This window comes from Leptinotarsa decemlineata, unplaced genomic scaffold, assembly GCF_025532065.1.
Source record: "Leptinotarsa decemlineata unplaced genomic scaffold, Ldec_3_MD MMD2_tig00001719_RagTag_RagTag, whole genome shotgun sequence".
Classification (NCBI taxonomy): Eukaryota; Metazoa; Arthropoda; class Insecta; order Coleoptera; family Chrysomelidae; genus Leptinotarsa; species Leptinotarsa decemlineata.
The window spans coordinates 2,206,944-2,220,269 of NW_027412569.1; the positions used below are offsets into that span (position 1 = coordinate 2,206,944).

At 36.1% G+C, this 13,326-nt stretch overlaps 1 protein-coding gene across 1 annotated transcript in view; it reads left to right on the forward strand.

Moving 5' to 3' along the window:
- The window catches only part of LOC111501877 (microtubule binding protein furry), a 116,388-nt gene that overhangs the window by 50,162 nt on the left and 52,900 nt on the right, over window positions 1–13,326 (forward strand).

The window sequence follows — 13,326 nt, forward strand, 5'->3', positions numbered from 1 at the left end:
ATAGCTGAAGACTCCAATGCTGGATCCATTGAAACGTTTCGAGACTTTCTAATTCTACTATCCCCAACTGAAAGATAAAAAAGGTAAAAAGTGGTTAGTTCTTCTTGCCCGAACGGTGTTAGGCTTTAACAGTATATACAGCATTAATGTCGTAACTTTAATCTGTTTTTTCGATAATCAGTTTTTTCGATAATCAGCTGCCGCCCCCATACGAACGACAACTCTCAGAATTTGAGAATCTTGTGCGAGCTAAGGACTAACGAGGTCTTACCTTTTAACGTGTGATTCCTAACACGGTTGCAGAATCATTCCAGCTTCAACCAGATAAATTCTCTCGAGAAAAATATCTGGTCGAGGCGGGAATCGAACACACGACCTTCCGATCGCGACTCGGACGCACTACCACCGCGGCCAATTAATGAATGATAATAATGAATAAATTTCAAGTACTTAAGTGTTGAAGAACAACAAAAACCGCGCAAAGTTTTTTTCAAACTTTGATGATTCAATAATTAATTGAAATTATTTTGTCTGGCATGGGTGCTTGAATTCCTTTTTCAATGAAAAACCTTCAAACAATAAACCATGATTCAACAAAAGTTGCAAGTAAGCTATCGTCTCCACTCTTCGCGAGAGTGGCAAAAAACCTCAATGGCATATGGCAATTCCAACAACCCGATAAAGTTTGTTAAGTTATTTTTTGTTTATAAAAAATTGGAGTGACACCAACCCTCACGCTTTCCAGAAAAAATTAACGTTTTGGCAGGAATATTGGGAAGCCATATTGTAGGACCTCTATTTATTGATCAAAATTCAACAGGAGAACTGTATTTGAATATGCTGGAAACTACTATTGACCCTCTCATCACTGAAATCATCGAAGCGAATCCCAATTAATTGTATTCCAACATATATTGTATTACAACAAGCCACATTACTCCAGATAAGTAAAAAACTATTTGGATGCTACTTTTCCCGGTTGTTGGATTGGCCGTCGAGGTCCTACAGAATGGCCAGCCCGCTCGCCAGATTCGACACCTTTGGACTTTTTATGGAGCCTTTTGAAGCAAAAGGTATACGAAACTGAACCTGCTTCAATATTGTATATGCGGCAGAGAATAATAAATATTTGTAGAGATATTGACGTTACTGTGTTCGAAAATGCTCGGTCTGAAATATCTGACCTCGAGTTTATTACCTCATATTATCTAGGTAAATGTCAATGTATTCAGGCAATTATTAAAAGTTCCGCCATTTTGTAGTAGTTGAAAATATTGACATTATATTCTAGAGTTGTGAAGCATTTGTCAGAAGCTTCAAAAAGATGTGTCGCAAGACCCCCCTTTCCACTTATTTTTTTTCCCAGATGGCGCCCGGTCGCTATCTTGAAAGTTTCATCTGTCAATTTCATTATCCCAAAAGAGGGGGGGGCATTAAAGAAATGCACTGTAGAAGTTTGCAATTGTTAAGAGCAATTCCTGTGGTGAAATTATTATTAATTCTTGTGACTTTTACGTTCAATGGATAACAGGGTTAGTCGAATGCATTGAAATGGAAGTATGAATATAATACCTTATTGAAGATACCATTGGAAGAAAATAAAAGCAATAAAGAGAACAGAATGGTTTCGTGGATAATAAAGTAACTCATGCTAATAATAAATACCAGTTATGTCTTCAACACTCCGCAAGATAGCAGGAAATTCTGATGGAAAGGTGTAACGAGAAACTTTCGGATGTTCTAATGATACATTTGTCAGAGAGAGAGAGAGAGAGAGAGAAAGAGCGGGAGGGCGGTGTACCCCAAGGGTACACCGCTTTGTTAGAAAGTATTCGTTTATTCATCCCAAGGGTAATCAAACAACAACAACAACAAACAACAAAAATATGGGAATCGTCCAAAGAAAGGAAGGAAACAGTCAGTTTCAAGAAATAACCTTTATACAATAATATGTAGATCACGCAAAGAGTTCAACTTTAACAAAACAATTGCTTTTATATGAATGCTGAATTATTCGAAAAACATTTTCCTCTATTCCGTTTGTATTCCAAACATACATAATGGAATAGAATCAGACATCATTGAAGTGAATTCCTACAGAATATAATAAATGAAATAAGTAAAACTTCACCTACATGGAACACGGATAGTATTAAAAGAAAAAATACTCAGTTTCTTCATAAAATTTCAACTTTTTGTCACTGTATGAGTTGAATCCCCCCGTGTCATTGTTGACAGCACGTAAATAACATTCATTCGCTTATTTGATCAAATTCCTTTCAATTTAAAAAAGAGTCCTATGGTTGGGATTTAATCATATAAGTGAATGAATGCTATTTACGTACTGTCACGATGACATGAGTGGATTAAACCCATTCCGTGACAAAAAATCGTAATCTTATGAACGAATTGATCGTTTTTTTTATAATGTTATCCGTATTTGGTACTAAAGAGCTGATAAGGCAAGTGTCTTACGCGAAACATCGAATGTCTACCAATGAGGATGACAGTATTCCATGATGACAGTATTCCATGTAAGTGTAATTTCACTTCTTTCATCTATTATATTGTGTACAAATCCTGTGAATGATATCTGATTTGATTCCGTAACGAATGTTTGGAATACAAACTGAATAGTGAATAGTGTTTTTCGTATAATTCAGCGTTCATATAAAAGTATTTATTTCGAAAGTATTCTTTCGCATGAATTAATCTCTCCTAAAATATACTCTTTCAATTTGAATAATTGAAAAGAAAATCTATCAAATTTAGAAATAAATTAGGTACTAACATCATTTAAAAAATCCCAGAACCCAAAGTTTATGCATCACAACTTTTCTATTCGAATATCTGATAAGTTTCAATTCGGAAATATCTTGTTCAAAACAAGTTATTTTTGGTCAACCCTATTTTCTCAAGTTTATGCTTTCTATTATTGAGGAATAATAATAAAAACACTCTTTTTGAATGTAGCTCAACAAAAGAATGAAAGGAAGGATTTGAAAGTGTTGTTCGTTTGTTTCCCCTGTCAACTTTTATGATTAGTTATTTATTGGACTTACGTTTATGAAAATCTAACTTTATTTTTCTCATTGGGAAACAAATTCAATTCAATCCTCTCGGCATAAAATTTCAAACAACCTAGGGGAGGAAATATGAAGATAATCATTCATTAAAGTAATGCGTCTTCTGATGGTATGTCCTGAATTAGCGAAAATTTGATTGTTTCGAAATGTTAATTTATTAGCTTCAACCCCAATCGATTCCATTATCTGATTAATCTTTGGGAATGAGAATATTGTATGAAAATTCTAAGTATTTTTTATGGAAACATTTTCAGATATGGATTATCCCCACGATATTCTTATCTCGAAACGAGATATTTTTCACGAGAGGAATCGACTTACTGTCACCGCGAGTTTGATTTTTTGACAAAGAAAGACTGGATTTTCAACGCATCGAAACTTTTTTTCATATAAGGGAAAAATATTGAATTGAATACTTTGAATTTGAATTAGAAATTAAACCTTAATTATGTGGGCATAACGCTTACAAGAAAGTAGAAATCAATAAATTGCTGCTGTTCTACAAGCAGTTTGCAAACAACTGACACCGAATAAGTCGGCAACATTGGAATTTTTTTCATCGACATGTTGTTAATGTGGAAAATATTTTGAAAAATACAAGTTCCTAGCCTATGACTTAGTGCCTTTTTGGAATGCCGATATCTTTGTTTCTTCAGATGCCGGCCATTGTTTTTTCTCTTCATGACAAATGACAGGTGACCAGTCTTTTTCGGCAGCCTTTGTTTTAACTCTACAGCAACCATGCTTTTTTTATTGGCCATTGTTTCTTCTCTCAGTGGCAAATGACAGGCGACTATTTTTCTTTGGAAGTCATTGTTTTTTTCTCACGATGATTGTTGAAATCATCGTTGTTTTCTTTTGCATAGGCGGAATTGGATTTCTTCAGATCAAAACCTTTTTTGTGTTCTGATATTCCCATTTCAAAATTTATAGATATGAACTTTTAGGCATGCTCCACATATTAGCTTGTAGACATCTGATTTGTTGTCTTTATCAATATCACAACACAACAAAGTTTTTGTTTCGGGTTGAAATTAGATGATTTTAATGTTTTTCCACGTGTTAAAACCGAAAGTGACCATAAAAATTATATATTAGCTCTTGTTTTCAAGATATAGTATCATGTTACCGTGTTAGGAATCACACGTTAAAAGGTAAGATCTCGTTAATCCTTAGCTCGCACAAGTTTCTACTTCTGAGGGTTGTCGTTCGTAGGGGTGCGACAGCTGGTTAACGGAAAAACAGATTTTAAACAGATTTTTATATTATATATATGTATATTGAGTTTTCAACAAATGAAATATTCCATCACCAACAGTTGGTACACATGTTTGTTTACATAACACCCCTCTCATCAGCTGTTCTTAAGTAGTAAAGATAACCTATGTGAGTTTGTCAATAAGCGCACGTGGTTGCTATTGAAATTATCGTGTGAAGTTGATTTTTAAATTAATTTAAGTGCTGATCTGAAATGCTTCGAAAGTGTGTGAATTCTGTCGATAGCTTTTGCTATATATGTGGTGAAATAACATTTAAGGCTCAGAAACGTAAAATGACACCTATCGTTAAGACAGCCTATGAACATTATTTTGGTGTGAAAGTTGGGGACCAAGATAAATCATGGGCTCCTCATATATGTTGTTATTCTTGTTCCGTCATATTGCGAGAGTGGCTGAAAAATAAAAACCGGGCAATGGCTTTTGCAGTACCTATGGTTTGGCGTGAGCCTACCAATCATACAGACGACTGTTATTTCTGCTTAACTCCTCCCATTAAGCAAGGTTTATCTATGAAGAAAAGAGGAACGGTTAAATACCCTAATCTCCCATCTGCTCTTCGGCCTGTACCACACTCAGACAATTTGCCAGTCCCTTCTCCAACCCAAAACTATGAAATTTTAGAGGAAGGTGATGAAGACTGTTTAGAAGGAGCAACCCATCCTTCTACATCCTATGACCCTGATTTTGAGGTAAGCGATAGGTCTAGTGATCCGCACAGAATTAGTCAAGCAGAGTTGAGTGACCTTATAAGAGATCTTCGCTTGTCTAAGGAAAAGGCTGAGCTGTTAGGGTCAAGACTACAACAGTGGAATCTTCTAAAACATGATGTGAGAATATCTCAGTACAGACAGCGTCAAAAAGATTTGCTTCCTTAATTGAAATTTGGTGGTACAAACTTTTTTTATTTGTCAAAATACTAAGAATAATGTTTTTTTTTATTAATTTTGTACTTAAAATATTCTAAAAGAAATATAACAATATTGTTTTATGTACTTTCACTTTTCACGTATAGTATAACTACTCTTTAAGATTAAGTACTGTGTATCTCAAAAACCAGAGCTAATAAAAATTTTTCATTGTTATTTTCGTTTTTATCACCCCAAAATTAGTAGAAATTGACTATTTTAGTGTAGGAAACATTCAAAAAATATTTTTTTGTTGTGTTGTGTATTTGATTTGTTCTTTGTTTGTCTCCCCTAGGTTTCATCAGTCTCACATTTTATTTTACCATTCTGTTCAATTAGTAGTGTTTTAAATTTTGCTGATGGTTTGTAAGTGTTTTTCTTATTTTTTTGTAAGGAAATATTTGGTTAAGGTCCTGTATGGATTTTTTTTCAAGGAAGAATCCAACCTCATACACAAGTCAGTAAAAATATTCTCTGACAGTCAAGCGGCGGTGGAAGCTCTTGTCTCATACCGAGCAACGTCTAAAATGGTAGCAAATTGCCAAAAACGACTCTCCTCGATAGGAAGACTTAACAGATTGTCTCTGGTCTGGATTCCTGACCTGGAAGGCAATGAGGCTGCTGACTCCCTTGCAAAAGAGGATGCTACAAGCAGCTTCATCGAACCAGAACCTGTCATTAGCATCGCTTTAGGCTTTACCAAACAAAGATTGAACACCTGGAAGGCAAGAAGGTTTATGGACTTCTGGAAGAATCTTCCAGGATTAGCTCACTCCACTGTCATTTGAATCATCATATGCAGACACTCGGACTGTTAGAAGACAGTGTGTGTCGCCTATGTTTGGAAAATGATGAAAAAACAGAGCACATACTTTGGCAGAGTAGTACTCTTACCATCTGACCTGAAAGACCACTCACCATACAAACTAATCGGCTTCGTTAAGAAGCTGGGTTATTTTGTCGGTTGTGAATAGGTGTGAGCCACAATAAACCCTTGCGAGTTGCGGTGAAGGGTTGAATAGACCCACTCACTTTGGATTTAACCTAACCTAACGTAAATAACAATTTCCACCCGAACATAATTCATTACCTTCTTAATAAACAAAAAAACATTTAAATCGACCATCGACCAAGATTATCCCCATATTAAAAATAACACCTACAAAACATTCACATAAACTTGAAAATCACCAGAAAAAAGATATTCGTGTGCTTATTATTATTGCATTATAAAGCATAGCACTCTGTTGGCAAACGAAATTTATTTTCACATGATCCGCAAATATGAGTTTTGATTCAATTGTAACACCTAAACGCTGTCCATGCAACAAACAAAGTAACCCAAACAGTGAGAGATGCGTGATCAAAGCGTGAATGCCACGCACATTTGCATCTATGGGGTAAAATGAACAAGCCTTCTTACGCTGGCCAATCATATTTAACTGCAATCGGCTGGCGAAAATCATTCAGGTATATCGCAACAGGGTCGTAGTGGGGAGTTGAGTATTAACGCCTGCGGTGTGTACATATACGGTATTTTAAAGTTTGAAATTTTTAAAATGTCAAGTACTAATACGGCTGAAGAAACTGTTAATTTGCGTCCGAACACTCCACCCCAAAAATGTATCCCGTACCTACCCAGTCGCATATTATTAAAAAAAATCGATCGTTCCTTAGTGCGACTCTGTACAAGTAGCCTTGTCTGGAAGTTGCCGTACACCATGCATAATGATGTTTTGGAGCACTCTCTTAGATGAACAGAGTATAGATCTTTTATGTTTTGACAGTTGACTAGTGAGATCGATTGTGTGATATATGTTTTATGCTGAAGGCGAAAATATTTCAAATTACGATAGTGACTTCAAATTTGGACCATCTAAGAAATTATTCATCCAGACGGCAATAATTGATCCAGACGATAGAGTGTAACTCAAATCGTATCGTTTTGTTCGATTTATTCATCGTTGACCTACCTCGTATACAAGTGATCGCGTTTGGGTGACTACTCGAATATTTCTATAAGACATTTCATGGAGAGATAAAAGCAAACTTTTTGGTCAAAACAACAATTATAAATAAGGGTGGCAGTTATTTGACAGCTACCGAGTTCAGTTGACGAACAACCACTTATGTCACCATCGACTAAGTTATTGACTTAAATGGGAAACAACACCGGTCCCATAACGGAACCTTGTGGGACCCCACTGCGAATGAAACATTCCTCAGATGAACTTCCATCTAATAGAACATTCTGCCGCCGATGAGAAAGGTACGCCTCAAACCAAAGTAATGCAGATCTGAATCCGGGAACTTCTAGCTTGCGAAGGAGTATCATGTGGTCTACACAATCAAAGGCCTTGGTTAGGTCACAAAACATGGCCGCCGCAGATTCACTATCATTAAGATAGGTGTACAGGTTTTCCAGGAGTGAAAATATAGAGTCTTGTATACCTTTTGAAGGCTGAAAGCCAAACTGGAATAAATTCATTATATTGTTTTTCTTGAGGAAGAATATTATTCGTTTTTTTACCAATTCTTCTATGACTTTAGACGAACAAATGGAGTGGTTTAATCATAAAATATTCGATATTGCGCGACTGAAAATCCTATCTAGGTGATTAACTGTGAAAGACAGTATCCAGAAAAAGTAAATGTTTGATGTGGAATACTGAGTGAGAGAATAATTGGACCATTCTTTTTTGATAGCAACATCAATGCCGCAAATTTCTCACATTTTTTAAGGAATGAATTTGTTGGACGCAATAGATGATCTTTCCTTTGCGTAAACAAGAAATTAATATTTTCAGTTAGATGGCTGTTCTGTTCATAATGCGAGAATTGTGAAAAGTTGGCTGAATCAAAACTACCCTAATCGTTGGATAGGATGGGGGAGTAGATTAATTGGATGGCCACCTAGATCGCCTGACCTTATTATACTGGATTTTTTTTCTATGGGGCCCTGTCACTTATTGAATTGCACTCATTTCAGTTTCAACTTATTATCATCTCCGATGCTTTTATGTGCATTGCTTGTAAATGAGAGATTATTTTCCACTAGTTTGTGGCAATTCGAAATGCAGGTGTTTTTTAATTTGAAATTATTGACATTAAAGTTTGTTTCATAATCGGATTCATTCATATGATTCATGCATTTCATACATTTTTCATGAATACAAGGATCTGAATTATATTTTGCTGAATATCATTCCGAATCCAGTGGTGTAGTCAAAATTCCATTAAACGACAAATTTTTCAAATTTTACTCCCTTATAATTTTTTCACTGATGAACAGATTTTGTTGAAATTTTTAACAGTGATATCTCGAGACCTCCTAAATCCAGTGGTGTAGTCAGAACTTAGATGAAACTTCTGAAATTGAAGTGGTGGTTTGATTAAACAGCATATTTTTCAATTTTCATTCACTTATAACTTTTTTATTATTGGATGCGTTTCTTCGTAACTATGACATAGGCCATTTGAAAACTTCACGAATCCAGTGATGTAGTCAGATTTTTTGTAAAAATAACGCAAACTTTTTTTTGGCTTTGAAAAATAAGGATAGCTGACCCTGAAAATGACGAATAATTCATGAAACATGGTATCCTAGTAGACTTTTTGAATGTCAGCCTCATAGAAAAAGAATCATTCAAATCGGTTGAGAAATATAGATTTTATAAGGGTGCTTCCATCTTAAATGGGCCACACTGTATATACCACGACACAGTAGAATAAAATTTATTAGGATATGGATAATCCCATTTTGATTTTTATACATACCTCTAATAAATAAGTGTAAATCCTTGTTATATAACTGGGTAAATTCAAACACAAAAAAGTCGTCGAAACAATTAGTAGCATTTTGGTGATTTTGTTCTGAGAAAATTGATATCTGAAGCTTCGAAATCGTTTTTTCTTACACTCTTGGTTCGTCAGGAACTTCCTCATGACAGTCACGTGAATTAGGGCCTTGCAAATCGAAATATTGAGAAAAACAACCACTGCCACTGGTAAAATATACGTAGCAAAAAAGTCCAAGTAATTGAACACATTAGCGAAACTACTCCACTGGGTGTTCACGGTGCAAAGGGTCACGTTATTCTCCAAAGTGACGGTGGTGGAAAATAATAATAACGGCGATAAAGCGACGAAGGCGAGAATCGTGAATATGATCACAGTTTTTTTCGCTCGTTGGGTCGTACACAAGGAGTGCCTCAAGAAGGGGTACTTCACAGCAATGTATCTTTCGAATGTGAAAGCTGCCACGAACCAGATATCGAGAAAGCTGCAGATACCAGTCACGTAAACGATTATCTGACACATTCCCGGCCTGTTGAACCAATCCGTTCCCGTCATCTTCAGCCAAACGATCAGCAGAGAGAACAAAAACAAATTATCGTTCACCGCGAGGGCTGTTAGGTAGTACGATGAGGAGAGTTTTCGTAATTTCGATCTGCAAAAAACGTAAACCGCGAAAAAGTTGCCGAGCGTGCCGGTCGCTACGAGAATAGGCGTGTAATAAAATTGGAAAGTTATGATCGCGGGGACGTCCGTCGAATTTTGCATCATTGTGCGTTCGCTGATCGTTTGTACATTAACGTAATTGTTTTATCCGCGGTGCTATCGTCGCTGGTGTTTTTGATTGGTCCTGCGCCGTGTTTCTCAAGATCTGTACTGCCTATACCGAAAATATAGGGTCTTGAGGGTTTCCTAAGGGCCGTCCATTAATCACGTGACGCTTGTAAGGGGGAGGGGGTTTAGCAAAAATCACGAAATATCATAAGGGGGAGGGGGTGTAGTAAGGTATCACGTGTTTCGTGAAACGCCCGATATCTAAACCGAAACGCGGCGTGTGATGTTATTTTTAATCGCCGTTGCCAGGCAACGAACGAACCACGACGACCGCCCGGCTCGGCTTGCCAGTTATATTCTGTTATGCATATGTAACGGTAAATGTACACTCTTGGGAAATGTACACTTTTACCGTAAATTGTGTACATTTCCCAAAAAGTTTGGTATATGTGAACTGAATATAATGTATATGTACATTTCCCGGTAAATGTGTACTCTTGCCTTCACTTTTTGGTAAATGTATACTCTTAACTCCATGTTTTAAGAAAAGTTGGAATACAAATGAATTAAAAATTTTGTTGCAGTAAAAAAATATTTATTTAAATAAACAATACAAAAGACGAAAAATATTTCAATTAAAAAATATAAATAACAGTCAAAACATACTTTTTTTTGCATATTATACAGGGTCACCATTAAAGTGCGCACCATATGGGAAACTTTTTTTTCGAAAAGTTTCAATGAAGTTTAACTTCGGCACTTGTTTGTGCTTTAAATTTAACTTAAAATGATGCGGCCAACTGCGACCCACTGACGTTCAGTGTTTGTCAAATTAAACTTTTTTTTTGAAAAAAATTGAAAAAGTGCATTTCTAGATCGAATTTAACAAAAAGTTACTCGAAAAAGTTGTGTCTACGGCAATTTTATATCCATATGCCAAATTTTATGCAACAAGGATGAAGTTAACGTCTTGCTTATTTTTGACAGATATAACAATATGCGTTGAGAAAATTCTGAAAATCCGAGTATATCCGGAAAAAAACTGAAATTTCGGAAAATGGTTTGCACTTCCACATTGTCACTTTTCCCTGCTACATAATGGTGTTTTCAGATTTGCTATCCGACGTTTTGTCTTCCGGCCACCATCATCAACTTTATTTTTTCTTATGGGCGCTACACTGGATTCTTTCTGTTTTGAATAGAACCAGATTTCACCTTTTCAATGATGTATCATAAGTTATCATTCTTTATCGAAAAATTGGAGATATTGAAAAAAATAATTCTCATCATAATAGGCTTTGACTTTCTATTTCTAAATTTGACTTTCAATTTGTTAAACTCAATTACATTTTGTTATTGTACAAGTCATTGAATTTTTGGGGAAAAATGGCTTTCACGAGTGAAGAAAAAAGAGATATGATACAAATGTATTACAAATACGATAGAAACAGTGTTGGGACATCAGAAATGTATTTTAACTTGTATCCCGAAAGACAACAACTACATCGAACTATGTTCAAGTTGTTGGATCAAAATCTCACCGAGTTTGGTTCGTTTTAAAAACCAATGAAAAAATACAGAGACAGAATCAACAATCAAAATTTGATAAATGAGGTGTGTATGAGGTAAATTAAGTATTGTCCCCTTTTCAATGAAAATAGAACTTTGAACAAATAACAATAATTAACTAAAATGTAAAGACAAAAGTAAATCACAGCAAATGCTCAAAATGCTGGCCTTGTTCATGATAACACAAATGTGTTCTTCTTCGAATATTATCTACTGCACGAATAATTAATTCCCTCCTCCTCAATCTTCCGAACTCTCAATTCGTTCATATAATCCAATGCCCTTCGTGGTATTAGCCAGGGGAGTTGTTGTTTTCTGATAGGTGTCAGTCCATTAACCTACTGTGTAGGGAGTTGAGACTGGCCTGAACGAATTGTTCTTAGATAATTTGATTTATAGCCAGTCTTCAAGTATGCCCACTGACTATATGTGAAATTTTTCTTTCCTTATACGAGGAATTGGGCAAATTTCGGATATGCAGTTGGTTACCTCGTTCACAGGCAGATGGGGCGACGACAAACCTGTTGTTTGTTGTATGCTTCAGCTTAGTTCGAGAGATGATACTCTGACGGAATTCGATTTTCAATTATCGGAAAACATCGACTTTATGTTGATGATATACACTACCTTGCACTGACGAGTGGCCAAACAGCCCGAAACCGGTCTGCAAGTGTGTTCCATTAATTGAAAATATATTGCGGCAGTTGTATCGCCAACAGCATATGCAGGAATAACTTCTGTGAAGAATCCTGCACTGACACCTGTCGGATATAATCCAACGCCCTTCGTGGTATTAGCCAGGGGAGTAGTTGTTTTCTGATAGGTGTCAGTCCATTGACCTACTGTGTAGGGAGTTGAGACTGGCCTGAACGAATTGTTCTTAGATAATTTGAAAGAATAGAAATTGTTGCAAACTATTATCGAAATAATGAATGTGCTAAAGCTGCTGCAAGAATTTATGATACGAATCATCCAGACCACAACGTTACCTATCAATACGTTAAACATTTAATGGATAAGTTTCGAACTTCAGGTTCTGTTCACAATAGAAAACATGAAGTATCCCCTCCTGTCAGAAATGACGAAGTTGAAGTTGCAGTTTTAGGACATGTACAAATGGATAATCGACAATCTATCAGACAAATAGCTAGAGCTAGAGTGTCTGGTGTATCAGTTTCTAGGGTTTTTCGGATTTTGAAAGCCTACAAATTACATCCTTTCAAAACAACGCTAGTTCAAGAATTGAATGAAGATGATCCTGATCGTCGACTTCAGTTTTGTGAGGTGTTCAGTGCCAAATTGACCAATAACCCAAACCTATTTTACAATACATGTTTTTCAGGCGAATGTTCTTTCATGTTGAATGGTAAAGTGAATAGATATAATTGTCGTTACTGGAGCGATGTGAATCCTCATTTGGTGATGGAAAGACATTCACAAACTCCACAAAAATTGAATGTCTGGGCCGGCATTCTTGGCAATCATATTGTTGGACCATTTTTCATTGAAGGAAATCTCAATGGAGCACATACTTAAATCTATTACAAGACTGTGTAGATCCTATGATTACATAAATTTTAGAAAATGATGACAATTTAGTAGAAAATGAAATAACATTCCAGCCGGATGGTGCACCCCCACCTGTTGTTCGGGTGAGACAGTTTTTGGGTGAACGTTTTCTAATGCGATGGATCGGCAGAAGGGGTCCAGTGGAGCCAGCTAGATCACCTGATCTCACACTGATGGACTTCTTTCTGTGGGGACACCTGAAGTCGAAAATGTACTCTGCTAAATCTACAAATCTAGAAGGCTTGCGACAGAGAATTGTTCGGAAATGCCGATTGCTGACTCTGATCATCTTGAATAATGTATGGAATGCTTTCGAGAGTAGACTGTATTATTGTATGGAACTAGATG